The 18,110-nt window shown below is 35.9% G+C and overlaps 1 long non-coding RNA gene across 9 annotated transcripts in view; it reads right to left on the bottom strand.

Annotated features, from left to right (window-relative positions):
* The window catches only part of LOC137856885 (uncharacterized), a 211,287-nt gene that overhangs the window by 136,589 nt on the left and 56,588 nt on the right, over positions 1-18,110 (bottom strand). For all 9 annotated transcript variants that reach the window (XR_011096843.1, XR_011096849.1, XR_011096847.1 and 6 more), the window contains 4 exons: positions 15,484-15,566; positions 14,444-14,549; positions 14,140-14,216; positions 13,138-13,239 (listed from right to left, as the gene is read on the bottom strand). This is a non-coding gene — a long non-coding RNA (uncharacterized lncRNA). The remainder of the gene's footprint in view (positions 1-13,137; positions 13,240-14,139; positions 14,217-14,443; positions 14,550-15,483; positions 15,567-18,110) is intronic.

Genomic DNA, 18,110 nt, shown 5'->3' with positions numbered 1-18,110 from the left:
TTACACAAGCAAATAAGAATGGCAGAATAAGATGGCAGAAAGATGCCAAGACATTTGGATAGACTACTGACCAAGAATATCCTTTTAAGATCCCTTCTTCATTCATTCAGGGCCTGATTCAATTACTTCCACTGGAGTCAACAGAAAGACTTGTGGTCTTCAGTGTCTGTTATTGTGGCTTGTTACTTGTGTTACAGTAGCACACTGAAGACTCAATTAAGTTCAAGCACCATAATGCCAGGTGCCACAAAAACACCCAGGGTGTAATAATCCCTTCTTACCAAAGCTTGCATGAAGCAGGACCTTGAATCATGCAGGGCAAAAAAGATATTGCAAACAAAACACGGAAAAGAATCCAAAGGGAGCCCAAGGGATTTAAGCCGGGTTACAAAACAGCCGGTGGTAGAGCAAGTAAGACTTTAGCTGTTTGACTGTACCCGGTGACCCACCGATTAAACCAAGCTGCCTAATGATGGACTTTGGGCCAAACCTGCACTGCATTACATGAATTGAGTGAATTAAGTAAAAAAACTACCTGCTAAATACAATGAAAAACTGTTGCACTGTTTCTACCTCATGCAGACTACATGCACTGCAGTAATATTAAAGTGTGTGCAGAAGGCTGGAATCACTAGTGCTCTTCTTGTAACTCTTGTTTTTAATAACAATTCTGCAGGAAAACGTCATAAACAGAAACACAGAATCACTCCAGAGGTTACCCATTTCCATTCCTCCCACACCATGGCAGGCTCAGTTGTAACCATGTCATTCCTAACAGATGTTTGTCTAATCTGTTGATGGATGCTCCCAGCTATCATTAGGCAATCTCTTCCAGCACTTCAACTCCCCCTCCCCCCCTTGCCTATTAGAACTGTTTTCCTTCCTTCTAATCAGAACCTTTCTTCCAGCAGCTTATACTATTATTTATTCTCCTAAGTTGTTCTCTCTTCAGACTTTTCTTTAGACTCTTCAACTCCCACACATTCAAATATCTCCTTTTAAATCACCTTGTTGGCTAACATTCATTTTGAGATCCATTGTAACCTTAATACTTTGTCTGCAGTATTGGGTTCTCCATCCCTCATCTACACAGCTTATTTTTCTTGTCTAAATGCAACAACTTGCACTTGCCTGTCAAAAAGCCCTTGAACTTTATGGGTAAATATAACTTTGAATTATATTAATTTTCTTCTATGTATATTGAGTTTGGTGTCAACTGCAAATTTTAAAAGCCTGTTCTATACCACCGTAAAAGGACACTACTGAAAATCTTGAATACTAGATTCTCAACAGATACTTTTCAATATATCAAAGAACAACTGAAAAGTACCACTTAGATATAATCAGTAAACCATTTTGCACCCACTCCGTTAGTTTCATTGAGAACATTTGCTTTAATTTCTTATTAGAATGTCATATAAAACAATATCAAAGATCTAAAATCAGGATAGACTTACTAATTCTTCTGTAACCAGAGTCTGCTGTTCTGTTATATGTTGGCTTGACACAACTTGACCATTAATATATTTTTTCCTGACTGTTATTCATAAGTTGGGGGTTATTCAACTCATCATTTTCTACGTGTTCAAAATGAGATTGTTTATCATTTGTTCCAGAATTGTTGGGAGGAGGGGAATGTATTTAAATTGATCAGTATCTTCTTTCTAGCTACTCTTTTCCTCATTTCCAATACTAGACACTAACTTTTCCCCATAACCTACCTGAGTTCTCAATTACTAATTATTCTGAGACTGTTTCTCTTTTAAAAATCTCTAAATATGGTACATAAGTTCCAGACAGTCTGAAACAATTAAATTAAATACCACACAGTCAAAATCTGTACCTTAATGAAACTGCATAGGAAAGTACAGAAGTTTATTTTGCAACTTCCCAGGCTCTTGCAGTGTTTCATTTTGCAATGTTAATTTTCCTTTCAATAAAAGTTCTTCCTTTCTTTTTAATGATTGGGGGACTGAATGGTTAGTTTTGGCAATAATGTGTTTTTACCTAGGATCATGAGTCTCTTCACATGCATATTTGGTCATAGGGCTACAAGGAATAAATTTCCCATTTGGATTCTCTGATGACTAAAAAGGGATGAGTTCACATCATCTCTTTCCAAATACTATAGCACTGTGCATAAGTAGCTGCTGAGTTCTAGAAAGAGTGTAGTGGTATCATGAAACTGGACCAAAACTAATTAAATCTATTGTTCTGCAGAGCTAGTTTTCCCAGGCACAAAACGATGTTATAAGAATCATTGCTTTCAAATAGGGAATAAGTTCTTCAAAGATAGCTCTCTTTTCTTTTCTTTTCTTTTCTTTTCTTTTCTTTTCTTTTCTTTTCTTTTCTTTTCTTTTCTTTTCTTTTCTTTTCTTTTCTTTTCTTTTCTTTTCTTTTCTTTTCTTTTCTTTTCTTTTCTTTTCTTTTCTTTTCTTTTCTTTTCTTTTCTTTTCTTTTCTTTTCTTTTCCTTTCTTTTCTTTTCTTTTCTTTTCTTTTTTCTTTTTTCTTTTTTCTCTTCTCTTCTCTTCTCTTCTCTTCTCTTCTCTTCTCTTCTCTTCTCTTCTCTTCTCTTCTCTTCTCTTCTCTTCTCTTCTCTTCTCTTCTCTTCTCTTCTCTTCTCTTCTCTTCTCTTCTCTTCTCTTCTCTTCTCTTTCCAAGAAAAGTGATGTATCATTAATTTCAGCCAGAGCCAGATCAGATTCAAAAATGGCAATTCCTTCAATCTACTGCCCTTCCCCATAAAGATAAAATAATGTAAAGCCTAAGTTCATCTAGGTACATTCTTGAAGACATGAAAATGTTGTTTACATACTTTTTACACTGCCTTATCAGATTAATACTAAATTCCATAACTATGCAATTGTAAGGGTCAAAGACTCCTATCTACCTTGTTAACAAAACACATATACTTAAACTTGAGAAAAGAATGGTAGAAATGAACTCAGTTAGTTTCTTTATTACCCTACGTTCAATGTGAGGAGAATAATTTCCCATATCACTTCTTAATTTTTTGTGGCTTTACAATTCCAAGAATTTTAAGAAACAAAAATAAATTTTGTTGGGAAAACATAAATTACTGTCATAGTCACAGAAAAAATACTGAACAGGAATATTTAGGTGGAACTGCCTCATTTGCTTTATTCTTTTTTGACTGTTGATAAACACATGTCTAATGATTCTAAGTTCTATGAATCTTCAGCCCACTAACCATAGCCTTTCAATGCAAGGCCCAAACTACCTAATAACATCCCCTTACTGCAGTTGTTTTCAAAATAAGGGATGGTGGACTAAACTCTGGGCAGGACGACAAACCTATAAACAATTCAGACAGTTCTTTATACAAAGATTGGTTGGAATATCAAATAAGCTGCCAAAAGTTATGCAGCCAGCAGTTAAAGTGACTTGCGTACATTAATTCAAGAAAAAGTTGGATTACACTTTGGAAAAGAATGAAATAACTATGGTACAGCAGCCACTGACTTTTTACTTTTTTTCTTCTTTCCTTTTCTTTTTTCTTTCTTTTTTGGAGTTTAGGATTATGGTTAAAGTGTTTCACATAGCTAACAAATATACTAAAATTAGCAAACTTTCTCCTTTCACTTGCTGTATTCTGTAAGAAAGTTTCCCATGGTTATATGAGACTGACCACTGGGCTGTCTTTGCAAGGCTGCATTTATATCTTTAGTTGCTGAAGTAAACACGTCTTTTTTTGGCATAAGGATGCCTAGCAGCACTTTAAAAAGAAATTAAAGCCTCAAAAAGCAGATGAGGAAGATGAGATAAAATAAAACAACTTAAAAAGTACATAGATGACTAGATAATTCAATAGATATCTGGAGAACAAAAAAAATATTAATAATGAAATTCTGTCATGACCCTTTTGTGGTCATCAAGACTTATTACACAGCAGGAAAATCAGATACAGGAGAGAAAGTTCAGGAAAAAGGAAAATATAAGTCAAATGCAAATCCATTCTTCACTGAACTTTTCTGTCTTGAGAAAACCAATATAAAATTGTTTTCATTGGGGGAAAAGTAACTGTTAGACTTGCCAGAAAATTAAAACACCAAGATAATCACCAAGACAGAACACAGGAAGGAGTAAAAGGGAAAAATAATAATAATAATAATAATAAATGAAGCATATAAAGTTTTAAACATTTCATTGTAAAAGCAAAAGATAAGAAAGTTTAGAGATTGTTGGTATTAGTTAAGTCCACTTGTTCACCTAAGCTGTCATCCTGGCATCTGGTGCCACAAGCAGAAGCAGTAACAATGATGAACATTGCTGTTGCAACAGAAAAGACAAAAGAACGTGGGAAGAAAAAAAAAAAAAAAGTATAATTCAGTCCTTTCACTTTCCAATGTATTCTTCTTTCCTGTGGCACATCATATAATCATCTTTCCAGTAAATTTTTAAATTTCTCAGATGATCAAGTTTTTACTGCTTCCTTTCAGAGATGCTTGTGAGCAACTAGAAATGATACAGATATGAGCTAACAAGTAATGTAACTGGAACAACCAACATGGGCAACATCACTAACTGCTGATGATCACCTCATCACAAAGAAGTAAATAATGTCTTCTTCAGAGGACTTGGCCTTTCTCATCTTTGGAAATTATCCTTACCCAATACAGTATTTGTGGAGGGAAAATAAAGCAGGGCACGAGCGGTTTTCAAATTTCACCTCAAGAACAGTTCATCTCCATGTGCAGGAACTCAAGCAAAGGTAGCAGGATGTCTGAATGGATCAAGATGCTCCTGACAAAGTCCAAACACAAAAAAATGTATACAAGATGTGAAAGGTGCAACCAGGAAGAATACAAGCACACAGTCTGAGATGGATTTGGGAAAGATAAAGCCCACCTGCAGTTGAATTGGGCAAGGGATGTGAACTACAAAAAAGAATGGCTTCTATAAGTACATCAGCAACAAAAGGAAGACAGGAAAATTTGGACCAGCTGCTGAACAGGACAGGGGAAAAAGTACAAACAAAAGGCCAACGTATTCAGTGCCTTCTTCACCTCAGTCTTTACTATGAAAGACTTTTGGACTCAATGATCCTTATGGGTCCCTTCCAATTTGGGATATTCTATGATTCTGTGATTTTTGCCTTCAGGAATCCCAGGCTTCAGACACAAGTGGAGAAGTCTGGAGCAAGTAAGGAGGACTTTCCTTGGTGGAAGAGAATCAGGTCAGGGAATATTTAAACAAACTGAATATCCACAAATCCACAAGATTAAATAGGATGCACCCATGAGTGCTGGCCAATGTCATTGTGAGAGTATTCTCAATTATCTTTTAAAGGTTATGGCAGTCAGAGGAGGTTCCTGAGTGTAAGAAAGCAATGCTACAACTGTCTTCAAGAAGGGCAGAAAAGAGGATTTGGAGAACTAGCACCTCCTAGGCTCTTTTCAGTGGTGCCCAGGGACAGGACAAGAGGCAAAAGGCACAAACTGAAACACAAAAGAATCCCTCTGAACACCAGAAAACACTTTGTTGTGTGGGTGGTCCTCCTGGGAGATATTCAAAACCAAACTGCTCTAGGCGGCCTTGCTTCACAAGGTAGGTGGACCAAATGACCTCCAAAGGTCCCTTGCAACCTAAACCAACCTGTGATTCTGTGATTGGTTCAGTGAACCAACAAATATTATTTATCTTGACTTCAAAGGGGTTTTTGACACTGTCTCCCAAAGAGTTCTTATGGGAAAAAATATATGAATTATTAGGCACAAATTGAAATACATAACAATACAATTAAATACAAGAAAAAATCCTCTCACAGTGACGGTGGCCAAACACTGGAAGAGGTTGTCTAGAGAGTTAGGAGTCTTCACTTTTGGAGATATTCAAAACCCAGCTGGATATAGCCCTAAGCAACCTGCTATAGTTGAGTGTGCTCTGAGCAGGAGATTGACTTCCATAGGTTCTCTTTAACCTCAACCATTCCATGACACTGTGCACCAGGTAAAGCTGTCATGAAATGTAAAATATCTTATATCTTTCAAAGATACTTAGCTTTCCCTACAAATCTGGAAAATCTGAACCCTTGTTACTAGACCCAAACCAGTTAGTAAATAACCCAGAATCAGAACATGACAAAACCTGTAATGTGGCTATAGTTTTATACCATCAGATGAGGTTCTGCATACTGGAGGTAAAATCCATGAGGGTTAAATTAAGACACAGAACAGATTTACTAGAAAGCTTTTGTTTTCTTGATCCAAGCATTTATCATCATTTTAGACTAACAGCTGAAATTCATCTTTTGTAATGATAAATTATAGCTGGATGAAACTTGTCTGGGCCTGCCCTTTATTTCATTCTTAGTTGCATTCCCTTGGTCTTTGAGGAACAAGTAGTCAGATTAGGAAGTCCTCTAACAAAATGGTTTGCAAGAAAGCAAGGCTATTTCTGTAAACAATGGAAAAGTCCTATTGCTGAATCTCTATTTGTGAGAGAGGAAAAGAAAATGTGGCTATTTGACAAAAAAAAAAAAAAAAAAAAAAAAAAGGCCGTACTGGACAGTCATGAGATGCCACAGGTAACAGTTAAATCTACCTTGGCATGAAAAAATCATACATTGAAGTGCCAGGAAGTAAAAGATTCACAGTTATTCAGAAAGCTACTAGACACAAAATGCTGGGGAAAAAAAAAAAAAAAAAAAGTAAAAATCAAATACTCAAGGACAGGCTAAGGTCATAAAGAGAAACAATGTTTCTATAAGAGAAAGACTGAGATAGTATGTGTAAGCAGTGCTGGTAACAAGGACAAGGGAGAAAGGGAGGAGGACTGTGCTGGTACATATATTTTATTGCCAAATGGGCTGAAAAAAATTCAACATCACTGCTATGGTATTTACTTCACTATATCTGAAGGACAGCAGCAGTGGAATCTGCTGTTTGTGTTAAAGTGTCAAGAGGGGAAAGAACAAAGACATGGAAACATCTGCTTTTAGAAGCCACTTGAAAAATAATTATGCAATACCCTGTCAAAAACATCTGTTAAAAATGCTGCTGTCCACCCATCACATAGAAATAAGACATTTAAGGAAAATATAAGCAAGACCAGACCAGGAGAAGACCATGGCACATTTTTCTCTTGCAACCCCGATTACCAAAAACTGAAACCCAAGCATAAGTTCAGTAAGAGAAGTATGTGATAGAAGAAAGCAGGATGATATACCACTGCTGAACAGATGGTACAACCTGCTGTTACATAATCAATACAAATTGAACCAGAAACCATGCTTAGAATGTGCACTCTTTCTGAATACAAACAAATTGCTTCCTGAGAAGTTGCAGCTCTCCCATTCACAGAATCCAATGCCTTGCAAGCAGTCATGGAGCTCATTCCACCACAGCAAAACTATTCCAGTACAGAGTCTTCCTGCCCATCACATAGAGAAACTCAAGTTTTCTGTAAATCAAGTTTTCAGTAAATTCTGTAAAAACCACAGGATCCAAAGCTTTCCAACATGGATAAACCAGGTGTCAAATGCTAGTCCATTGAAATCAATGTCAAAATAGATACCTAGGGGATAGGATAGCAAGACAAGATTTTACTCAGTGCTAGAGAGTCAGCTAAGAAAACTGCTGAACTTCATCTGCCAGAGAGTCCAAATCAAAGTGGCTCTATTTCTTAAATCCTCTTAGGACTAGGTATCCTCTAACAGTAGGAAACAGCTCACTACACTGTTTATGCACATTGCCATAAAGGGCAGTGGGCATATAATAGCATCTCCACACTTGAAGTGCTGTGCAAAGGTTAAACATGAAACAAAAGGATTAACATCCAAACCTTTCAGGTGGGCTTATAAGCCCAGTGCAGTATTGTGTTGGCATGATGTTACCTGAATCCTAAGGACCACCCTCTCTTCTTGACATTTTGATTTGCTGTACACACTTAACAGCTCATTCACATTTTAAAACCTATACCTTCAGCCAAAGTAAAGAGTACATGTATGAGTTTTTAAGAGAGCTTATGTGAGCAAAAGCACAATACCCAATTTTTTCAAGTTTCTGCATTAACTACTTAGCATAGCTAACTTCACCCACAGTTCAGAAGACAAATTATTGATGAGATTCTATATGGCATCTGACAGAAAGAGGCTGGATATGAGCCCCTGCCTCTCCTGTACGCTCAAGTTCACTGTCAAATTCAGTTACATAAGAAATTCTAAGTTCATAAGAAATTCTTTCTGCCAAAAGATTGGTCTCCTTAAGTTAACGGGAAACTCACCTTGGGCCTCAGAACAGACCCCTAAAATTCACCACCATAAGTGGCTGCATTAGCCTCAGAAGTGGGTACTTGTCAGTAGGAAGCAAAGAAATTTTTATAATCACAATGTGGTTTATAAAATGCTTTGAAATCCTTTGTGGTGAGGGACAAGTTGGTGTCATGTAAGAAGATATTATTGTTGTATCAATAAAACAATGACTCCAAAATATAGCCACTTTGTTGCTTAAATTGTCAAAAGAATACATAATAGAGGGGGGGGATTTAAATAGAGGGGAGATTTAAATGTGCCCAAAATAACTGTAAACCAGATTTTAGCCTCACTAAAATTTTCAGAAATTTTCTTCTCAAAACAATAGCTTGTTATAAGTGTCATCTCAATGTCTCCTCTGCTTATTTTTATATATAATTTTTTTTAGTCTCTATTAGTTTCTGTTCTTTCCTGAACAGTGATTAATTCCAATGATTAAATGACTGATTTTTTTTTTCTTTGTATTTTTTTAAGGAGCAGCAAATGTGCTCAAAAACTCAGCCCCAATATTCAGGGTTTGGTAAAAGCCACCCATGATTTACTGCCCACAAAGATTTGCAGATGAGGAGTAAAACTTACTGTGTGTGACAGATTTAGGTATTTGTTAAAGAGTGGGAGGGCAGGTGGGAGAAATCTATGAGTATGTTCTGCTGTCCTCAAGTGTTTCTTTGAAATATTGTTCCATAACAAGATCAATGAGACAAATCTTAAACCTCCTCTTGCATATGGAGGATCTGTCACCTAATTCCCATGGAAAAATACATTCTTTGGATATCTGGGAAGGGAATTTATGAAAATGAAGCCACACAGTGAGAGCTTTACAATATTCCCCAGATTAAAATGACACAAAGGAAGACCTCTGCCTATCACTGCACTTCAAATTCACTGGCAAGAACAGAAGATAGTGAACTATATTGCTCTCTGAATATTTTGCTCAATTAAAGACTGCAAAATTTGGCTTAAGTAATCCATGTTCAAATTCCTGTCTCCTGCAGCTGGAATGCAGTGAAGCCACCAGAATGAAGACCAAGCTAAATATTTTAACTGAGCAAGATACATTCTCATTTTGTGCTCCAAACTACATGGAAGTCTATATTATGAAATGGGATTATAGGATTAGAGCAGGTTTGCCTTTGGCATCTGGAAAGTGTGGCAATTGGCTTCTGTATAGAATTTCCCCAGCTAACATAGGTCACGTGGGTCAGAGCAATTTCCATGTCAGTGCAGGACCAGCATATGCATGTAAATGCCATATGCTTGCTGCCTGACTGTACATGATCTGCTGCCACTAACTCCTATTGCCAGCTAGTTTAACATTAACATTCAATGTAATATAATCAAAACTGTGGGCACCATACAATGTGCATTAAAAACACAAATTGCCCTCTCTAGTGACTATTTTCAATTGCCTTGGATGAGGGCAAGAGAAGAAAGACAGACTTCAGCTACTTACAACTGTTTACTAAAGCCTTTGTTTTTCTTTTTCTCTTTTTTTCTTTTTCTTTTTTTTTTTCTTTTTTTGTCAAAGGGAACACAAACTAGAAAAAGAAATTCAAGAGACTTGGAAGGCATGAAAGCTCACCTATACAAGTGAAGCGAATTTGGGTTAATATAGGGTATGAATTTAAATATTAATCTTCCCAATTAACCCCTGATGAGACAGCAGCTTCTGGTATCGTTTGTCTTGCAGAGTCTTATCTGAGAATCTGAGCAGGAAATTAATCAGGGACAATGTCTCAGGAGGAGCCACTCTGAAATAATTTCCTATTAGACAATCCCTGAGACTGATTGCTCAAATACTGTCAGGATGTACGCTGAAGTCCTCTTTTACATCTGACCAGGCTGCCACCTACAACAGTTGCTCAGCTCCACTGGACTCAGCTCTACTGGACTAAGTATCTACTGTAGTCCAGTAGATAGTCGGTTACCTGATAGTCGGTTAAGTGTACATAGGAGAAATGAAATCAGAAATATCTGATTTGGGTCAGCTTCTTTATAAATCACCTAGTCCTATCACCTGCCAATCTTATAAGTGTCAAAAAAGGATTTCGAAGGTAACCACCTTCAATTACTATTAGGTCCAGTTCCACTCAGAAATCTTTAATTTGATTTTATTTGTACATCATTAACTGAGTCTTGCCAATGGGAAGGTAAAAACATTAAGGCAATAAACAGAAGTCAGTGGTATTGTTCCTCAAAATTCTCTGTCTGTCCTTATTTCTTCATTAATGCTGAAATAGAGCTTACAACAACAAAAGCACAAGCCTCTGCAATTTGATATAAAGCTGTAGCTGCATTCAGTTGCGTACATTCTCTAGCATCACAAGTCTCTGAGAGCAAAATTATTGTGAGCTAGAGGTATCAGATCTTCTATACTTCAATAATACCAGTTCATTTTGTAATACCTGGACACTACTTGGACACTAATATCATCTGTGATACAGACTTCTTTTAGGAAGAAACTCACTCTTGATTTAAAGGTAGAAAATGCACCACAAATCTAGATAAATTGCTCCTGCATTATGAATCACTATTGACATTAGCACTCTAGGCTGAATTTCTCTAATGGACAGAGGAAATAACACCTTTAACAGCTGTTTATATGTTACCAATATATATATATATATATATATATCTGTCAGAGACCTATATTTTAGAGACTCCAAGAGCATTTTACGTATGCTAGTTCAACCTTTTCCAACTTTATTGTGAAAATAATGATTATAAGACTGGACACAGTACTCCAGTAATGGTCTTCCTGCTGCAACACCAAAGGTAACATAATCTTCTTATTCTATTTGATAAACATTTTTACATCTATCCAAGCATCATCGTCAGCCGTTTCAGTAACACCTCTGTAGGGTATGCTCAAGTTCTATTAGTTTTATATTACTTATTATAAATGTTATTCGATGATATTTAATACAGAGTTCCACTTTCTAAGCATAGTTATATTTTTATGTTTAGACATATGACCCTTAATTTACCTATATTAATCTGTATTGTTCATAGGGCTGCATTTATCAAGCCTTCAGGTTGTGCATATACGTAAACCATTTTCATCACCACATTTCTTCAGACAAATGGCAGCACGATGTGACCAGATCCACACTCCTCAGACATGCACAATGGATCGGCCAGCATTTTAAAATCAGAATCTGGAGGAAAATCTAAGACAACTGCAATTATAAATCATATTTCCTTCTTTGCCATTTTTATTTCATCTCCAAATTCTACCAGCTGTAATGTATTTCACTCTAGAGCCTCAATTAAAATAAATAAATAAATAAACAAACAAACAAATAAATTGAAAGCCAGACTGGACTAAAAACACTGTCCTCAGGGTAGAATTCCACCTATGACTTATGAGCTAACCAGTTTTTAATTCATACAATATGTACTACACTAATTTTTCATGGTGATATTGTTTTTTAAATCATAATGTCATGTGGAACTTGGTCAAGAGCCTCACAGAGGCCTGAGTATATCATGGCAACCACCTGTTAAATACACTGTTACTCATTGAATCTGTCAAAGGAAAACCAGTCTGTGTGACCAAACACTATATAAATTCAAACTGTATTCAAACTTTCTGTTTAAAGCAAGCACCAACACATAGTGTGAAGAACAGAAGACTTCTGAACATTCATTTCCACACCCTGCCCTCTGAGCTGAGGGACTAGCCACAACACACTTTTTTGCAGTACAGCAGCTCTTCTCACTTCTACATAGCTACAGACAGTTGTCATAACCAATCTGATTATCAAGGATGTGTCTGGGCTGCAATGGATTCTTTCAGGAGCTGCGATAGATTACATTCATGCTGTTTACTGTCACAGCCATTTTTAGATCTGGTAGATACAATATACTAGGAGCAGCCGCAGCATGCCTGGTGATGTTATGCACTCATTGAAGAACAGTTCCATTATTTTACTACATGTAAGCACTGCTGTTACATTCCTAGTACTAGCGCTTAAATCTCAGTAGCATCCTGCCTCCTTCACAACTGCCTTTTTTGGTTTTGTAATAACTAATACCTCAGTAAGTTCAGATTGCATAAATAATGCTTGCAAAAGAAAAAAAAAAATCTATGTACATAAAAAATGCGTATAGGGTTGAAACTCCAGCATGCTACCTTTTAAGCTTTGTGGCATCTGCCCAGTTTTCTGCGAGTATATCTACTGTCTGTGAGAGAAAGTCAGGCATCAAAGCAGATATTTTTATGAAGGATTTATTTCCCAGATATACTCATGCCAGCTTCTCCCCTAAACCACTGAAAATAGGCTCAATTTCTATAAAATACCAGCATTCACAGCAGTGAAAATACAATAAGCTGAGGCTGCCCATAATACTGCAGAGCAGACTGAGCAGGCATCTTGTCACAAGACACATTTATAAAGTTCTGGTTCTAAAAATTAAAGTCTGACAGCAGCCTATATCTCCCAATTTATTCTAGCTCTATGATCTCCTACAGAACTACTTGAGCCGCCCCTGCAAAATTATGCATGCCAAGCACTATGTGTTCCATTGAGTCCCTCTCTTTTGAAAAGCAGAAGATGGGAACACAACATATTCAAGAATCTGGACACGGATATTATTGCACACAACTGCACCCTCAAGAATGGATCATTTCACCCCATTTTAAAAGACCAGAAGAAGTGGCTTAAGAGAAGAAATTCACCACGTATCTTTTTTTAGTGGTTTGGTGTTTTTTTGTTGTTTTGTGGTTTTTTTTTTTAGTTTTGTTGTTCTTGTTTGTTTTGATTTTTGTTGTTGTTGTTTGTTTGTTTGTTTTAAAACCAATTGAACACTTCAAGGTAAATACAGTCCTTAATGTAAGACCATTGATAGGAGATTTCCAAACCTTAATCAGGGAGTCTGTTCCTTCATCTGGCTGGTGGAGCAAAATATGTCATCAAACATTTGATCATGATGTGCACCAGGTTCTTCTTCAACCATCTCATGTCTACAGCAGAAAGAAGACATAAAAAGAGACTTCTTTGCAGAGACTTGTAAATTAAATGAGAATAATGAAAGATGGAAATGGAAGAGGTGATGGATTTGTAATTTTTTACCAACTTCAAAATCGGTATATCTGGTGGGATCCAGTTCCAGTCTGACCCGATTTAGGTTAGAATTAAAGAAGAGTAATTCAGCCACTTCCAATAAAAATACCTGAGTATAAACTGCAGGATCAAGACAAACTCAGGGAAAGTCAGCATGATAAAAAAAAAAAAAAAATCTCTTACAACTGCTTTTAATTGGTTAAATTATTTGGCTCCATATGGATAGAACATGTGGTGGTTATTCTTGTTACAGAGATACAATACATATCTCCAATCAATGAAGTTGGCAATCCTGTTACACTGTTAAGCATCTCATTTGAAATTATTTGGCAAGCTTGCTCTGCAGCAGGTAGAATTCCTGAACCAAGACTGGACCAGTTCAAATAGCAGAATTTAGAGCACCAAGTGAGAGACTTCCATTTTGAATGAAACTGAAGACTGTGTTTTGTGAATTCCATACTAACAGCACATAGTTGACCTACTTGATGTGTAGCAACTAGATTTAAACTCCAAAAAGGTGTGTAGATAGCAGGACAATTAGTATATGTCTACCACATTTTCTTAGAAAGGGAAAAGGCAGTTCAGTGTTTAGCTCCAGAAAAGCAACAGCACTGCTGACCACATGCATTAACAGAATACTGGGTTCTCAGCAGCCTAAGAAGCCTCAGCAGTGCAGTGTCTATGTGTCTACACACAGGGGGATCAGATCACTTCCTTGGATTTAGGTACCTAAATTCTGCCTAAGTTTTTCTTTAGGCATCTAAGTGCTTTTTTGGATGTCACTCTAAATTCTTACTTACTTATCATAGAACCTTTTCCAAAAACTCCATTAATTTCTCTAGCAATTACCAGAAGACTGTGAGATGATTCCACTAATCTAAAAAATAAAGAAAGTATTAGATTGCTTTTCTTTTTTAAATGAACTACAAAAGAAAATGCATCTGCAAAGTAAACCTAAAACATTGGATTGTATGACTAAACCACTTTATAATAAAATATGTAGTGACTTCCAAGACCCTACTGCTGCAGACCATAAAAACTATTGCATAATTATTATTAATAAATGTGTAACTACACATCATTAACCAGTTATTATGCACACACCTCTCTTGTCCACACCAAGAAACAGAACCACTTCACAAAACTCCACATGTTTGCAATGTCCTCCACACTACTGGGAAATCATTCAGCATCTGCATGAAAAATTTCTCTGCAAAAGAACACATTAAATACAGATTTCATGTTCTAGAAACAACAGAATATCTAATCCAGGCAAGTCTAATGATTTTGTAGTATTTTCTTGGGGAAGACAAATATTCTCTTTCCTTCTTTCAGAATTTCAGGATGTTCAGAAAAGTATCATTTCACAGGACTGGTGTAATGGTCATAAAATGAACTAAAATATTAAGATTCGTGTTAATTTTAAATAAATCTGCATATTAGAACAAGAAGGAATCCATATAATTTAATCAGGACATTCTCTCATTTTCTTTACTATGTAAAACAAAAGAAGTCAAAAAGAAATTGCAACTCATCACCCTTACAGGAGGTAAATTTTGTTCTTCTTGGCAGACTTTTAGTATTCAAGCTGAAAGATGTGGGCTCTACTTTCATCTTCTTTTGATTTATATAATGATCCTGTTTGTTCGTGTTGCAACCAGATTCTTTATGAGCTCAGTATATTGTCAACAACAATAGGACTCAGCTAGGTTTTGTGGATGTTGATGCTAAGTTGCAATTGAATTTATATGGATCTGAGGTTTGCCTAAACCACAACCTTCAGATTCATGACCAAATTTAGGATGGAATCAGGCCCATGTTCGGTACCAGAGCCATTCTTCTTCTACATGGTTGTTTAAGGCACTCTAAGGATAATGTTCCACAAGAGAGATGGAGGTTTCACTTCTCTCAACAAAGTAAAAAAATAAAATACTGAGATATTCCCCTTGGAGTTCAAGAGGGGTAGCTATAAGAGCAGTAACAGCCTGTGTTTTTGGCCTTTTCAAGAAAGTAACAGAGATATCTGAGCATATCAAATCACTAACCACAAAAGTAAATTTCAATGTTAGTATTTTGCATCAGTATTATAATTAAAAGTATGCATAGAAACATAAATGAAATGGGAAAAAATGAAGGTCACATACAGTGTCTTAAAATGTGTCTTGGAGACAAATATCCATTAACTCTTCATCTATCATGGTTCATGATCGCTTTTCAAGATAAAGTCCTGCAAATGCCATATGAAAAAATGCTATGAATTACGGAAGTGCATGAAGCAGCTCTTGAAAATATGCAACATTCAGACCCAGACCTCAGGAACTATGGCCATAACAAAACTCCTTGGCTAACACAATTAAACTATTGCCTGTAGTAACTATAGCAGAAGACTTTTCAAAGAGCCCTTTAGTCTCAGAACACTTGCAGTCCCATTAGGAGACTCTACTAGCATTCTAAATGAAATTACCATTGTAATTTAACCTAGTGATAAAGTCATGGCAAATATCACTGTGATTATATTAATGGCTGTAGCTAGATTTCTTAAAGGAGGAATGCAAAATATCTTTCAAGAGCAGGTGCAATATCAGCAAACGGAGTTCTGTGCTTTTATAGATTGTGGCACCTGAATACAAAATGTTGGTTTTTGTTTTGTTCTTTTTTTTTCTCTTTTGCTAAAGAATGTTACCAGTATAAGTTCAACTTAAATATGCTTTTCTCTCACTTAGGGGCCACTTCTCACAGAAACCAGTATAATCAAGAGCTGGACCTCCAAAATCAAAAGCTTATTTTTTACGTTACAAATTTTTTCTGTTACCATAAGAAGTTTGTGTCCATAGAAAATATGGATTGCAGTACCCCAAAGGTTTTATCTCCATTCCACATCCAGCTCTGGCATGTCTCCTATACCCTGTTTTATCTCAGCCTCTAAAATCTATTATTTTTTAAATTGTGGGGTATCAGGGAAGCAGATAAACAGGACAGGACAGGATAAATTAAGATCACAAAACCATACTGCATCTTCACTAACTATCTGATCTCCCACAAAACAGGATTTCAAACTTTCTTTGGATTCATTAAGAAACAAATTCCCAGAAGCTTTCTGTGTATGATGATAGCCCATTTTCCCTTTTATTTTTTTTAATAATGATTCTTCAGAAAGGGCACAAATTGATTCCTTGGAGAGATAGTGCTTTTTATCTACAGGGATTTTGTAAACAAATTGATCCAGCTGTTTTGCTTTAGAACTCTCCAGACATAGTAAATTATTCCTTACGACATCAACACTTCATTTCCTCTATTTGCAGTTAACATCTCAAAACAGACTACTCTTCAAAAGACAAATAACTGAAATGTATTAGCATTAACAAGATCATTCAGACACTTTCTTAAAAAAAAAAAAAAAAAGTCTTCTATATATGGATACATTTGGTGCCATAGAATAGTTTCCAGAAAGGATCAAGATCGAATGTGTTTGGTCTTTTTCCTAAGTCACTGAAAATTTATCAAAGAAATCTTAAGAATTTCATTTTTCCTTTCCTTTATTATGTGATTAGCTGTGTTTGTGTTTAAAAAAAAAAAAAAAAAAAAAAAAAGACATGCAGGATGGATTCCAAACGCTGTTAAAACTCAGACAAAAACTAGTTTATCTCCTTAGGATGAAAATAAAGTGGGAAAAAATAAGAGGAGGAACAGTTCTATGGACTAGGCAAAATGAAATTTAACAATATTTTTAACAATATTTGATAATATATGCACATATAGACTCAAAAATTAACAAAGAAGAAAGAAAACAAGAAAACTGCTCCCTGTGTTTCTTAGTGGCATGCCCAATAGGCCATTCTTCAGAAATGTGTATAGAGATTTTATTATTTTTTTAACTAACAGTAAAAAGTACTAATTGGCTTTAAAGATATAAGAGACTTTTAGAGATAAGAACAAGACAAATATATAATCTGTAAAATAAAAAACAGTTCCTGAGCTGTAAAATAAAAAACAGTTCCTGAGTCCCAGGTGAACACACTGTATCAAAACATTTTATTTTTTTTTGCTGAGTTCACTAATCTTCTTTAGATATTTTTCTTCCATTTTACAATGATGTGACCAGTTTTTCCATAATCTTTCCTAATTGCAGGATTTCTGAAGGTCACATGCTGACAAATATAGCAACCAGCTTTCCATTCTATACTTCCTGAATTAGAATATTTGCTTTAAAATGAAATCATTGGTAGCTTTCCAGTTACTATAAGGACAGCAGGATCAACTGAGTGCACAGCAACAGATTACAAAGCAGGTGGCTTGAGGCTAAATCTAAACAGTTTCCTCACATAGCTTTATAAAGTGTGGTCCTGATAACTCCTAATGAGTGTTAAGGGCTGTCTGGTCACAAGGTCTAGACAGGTCAAGGTCTAAGGATCGGAGCTTCTAATTGCATTCTATTAAATACTCGGTTGTAAAAGGTCACCAGAAGACCCACTAGAGATATACTGACTATTAAACAGTAGTGCCCTTAAAAGACACTCAGGACTTAAAAAATTATAAGATACTGAAAGAGAAAAAGAGACAGCCAAAAAAGAGGTGAATCTGAGGACACAGCAGAAAATTGAGGTCATTGTTCTATATCACATTCCCCATGTAAAAGAGGAATTTGAAACTCATAGTCTATTGAAGCAGTTGGTATTTGGCAGCATCAAGTCTAATGTTGAGTTAAACCATTTAGGAGGCAGATTTGGAGAGCCTCTCATTGCAAAATGAACAAATAATGAAAGACATTTAT

Source organism: Anas acuta, chromosome 5, assembly GCF_963932015.1.
Source record: "Anas acuta chromosome 5, bAnaAcu1.1, whole genome shotgun sequence".
NCBI classification, from domain to species: Eukaryota; Metazoa; Chordata; class Aves; order Anseriformes; family Anatidae; genus Anas; species Anas acuta.
The sequence above is the reverse complement of the archived record's forward strand: the minus strand, read 5'-3'. Positions and strand labels throughout refer to the sequence as shown.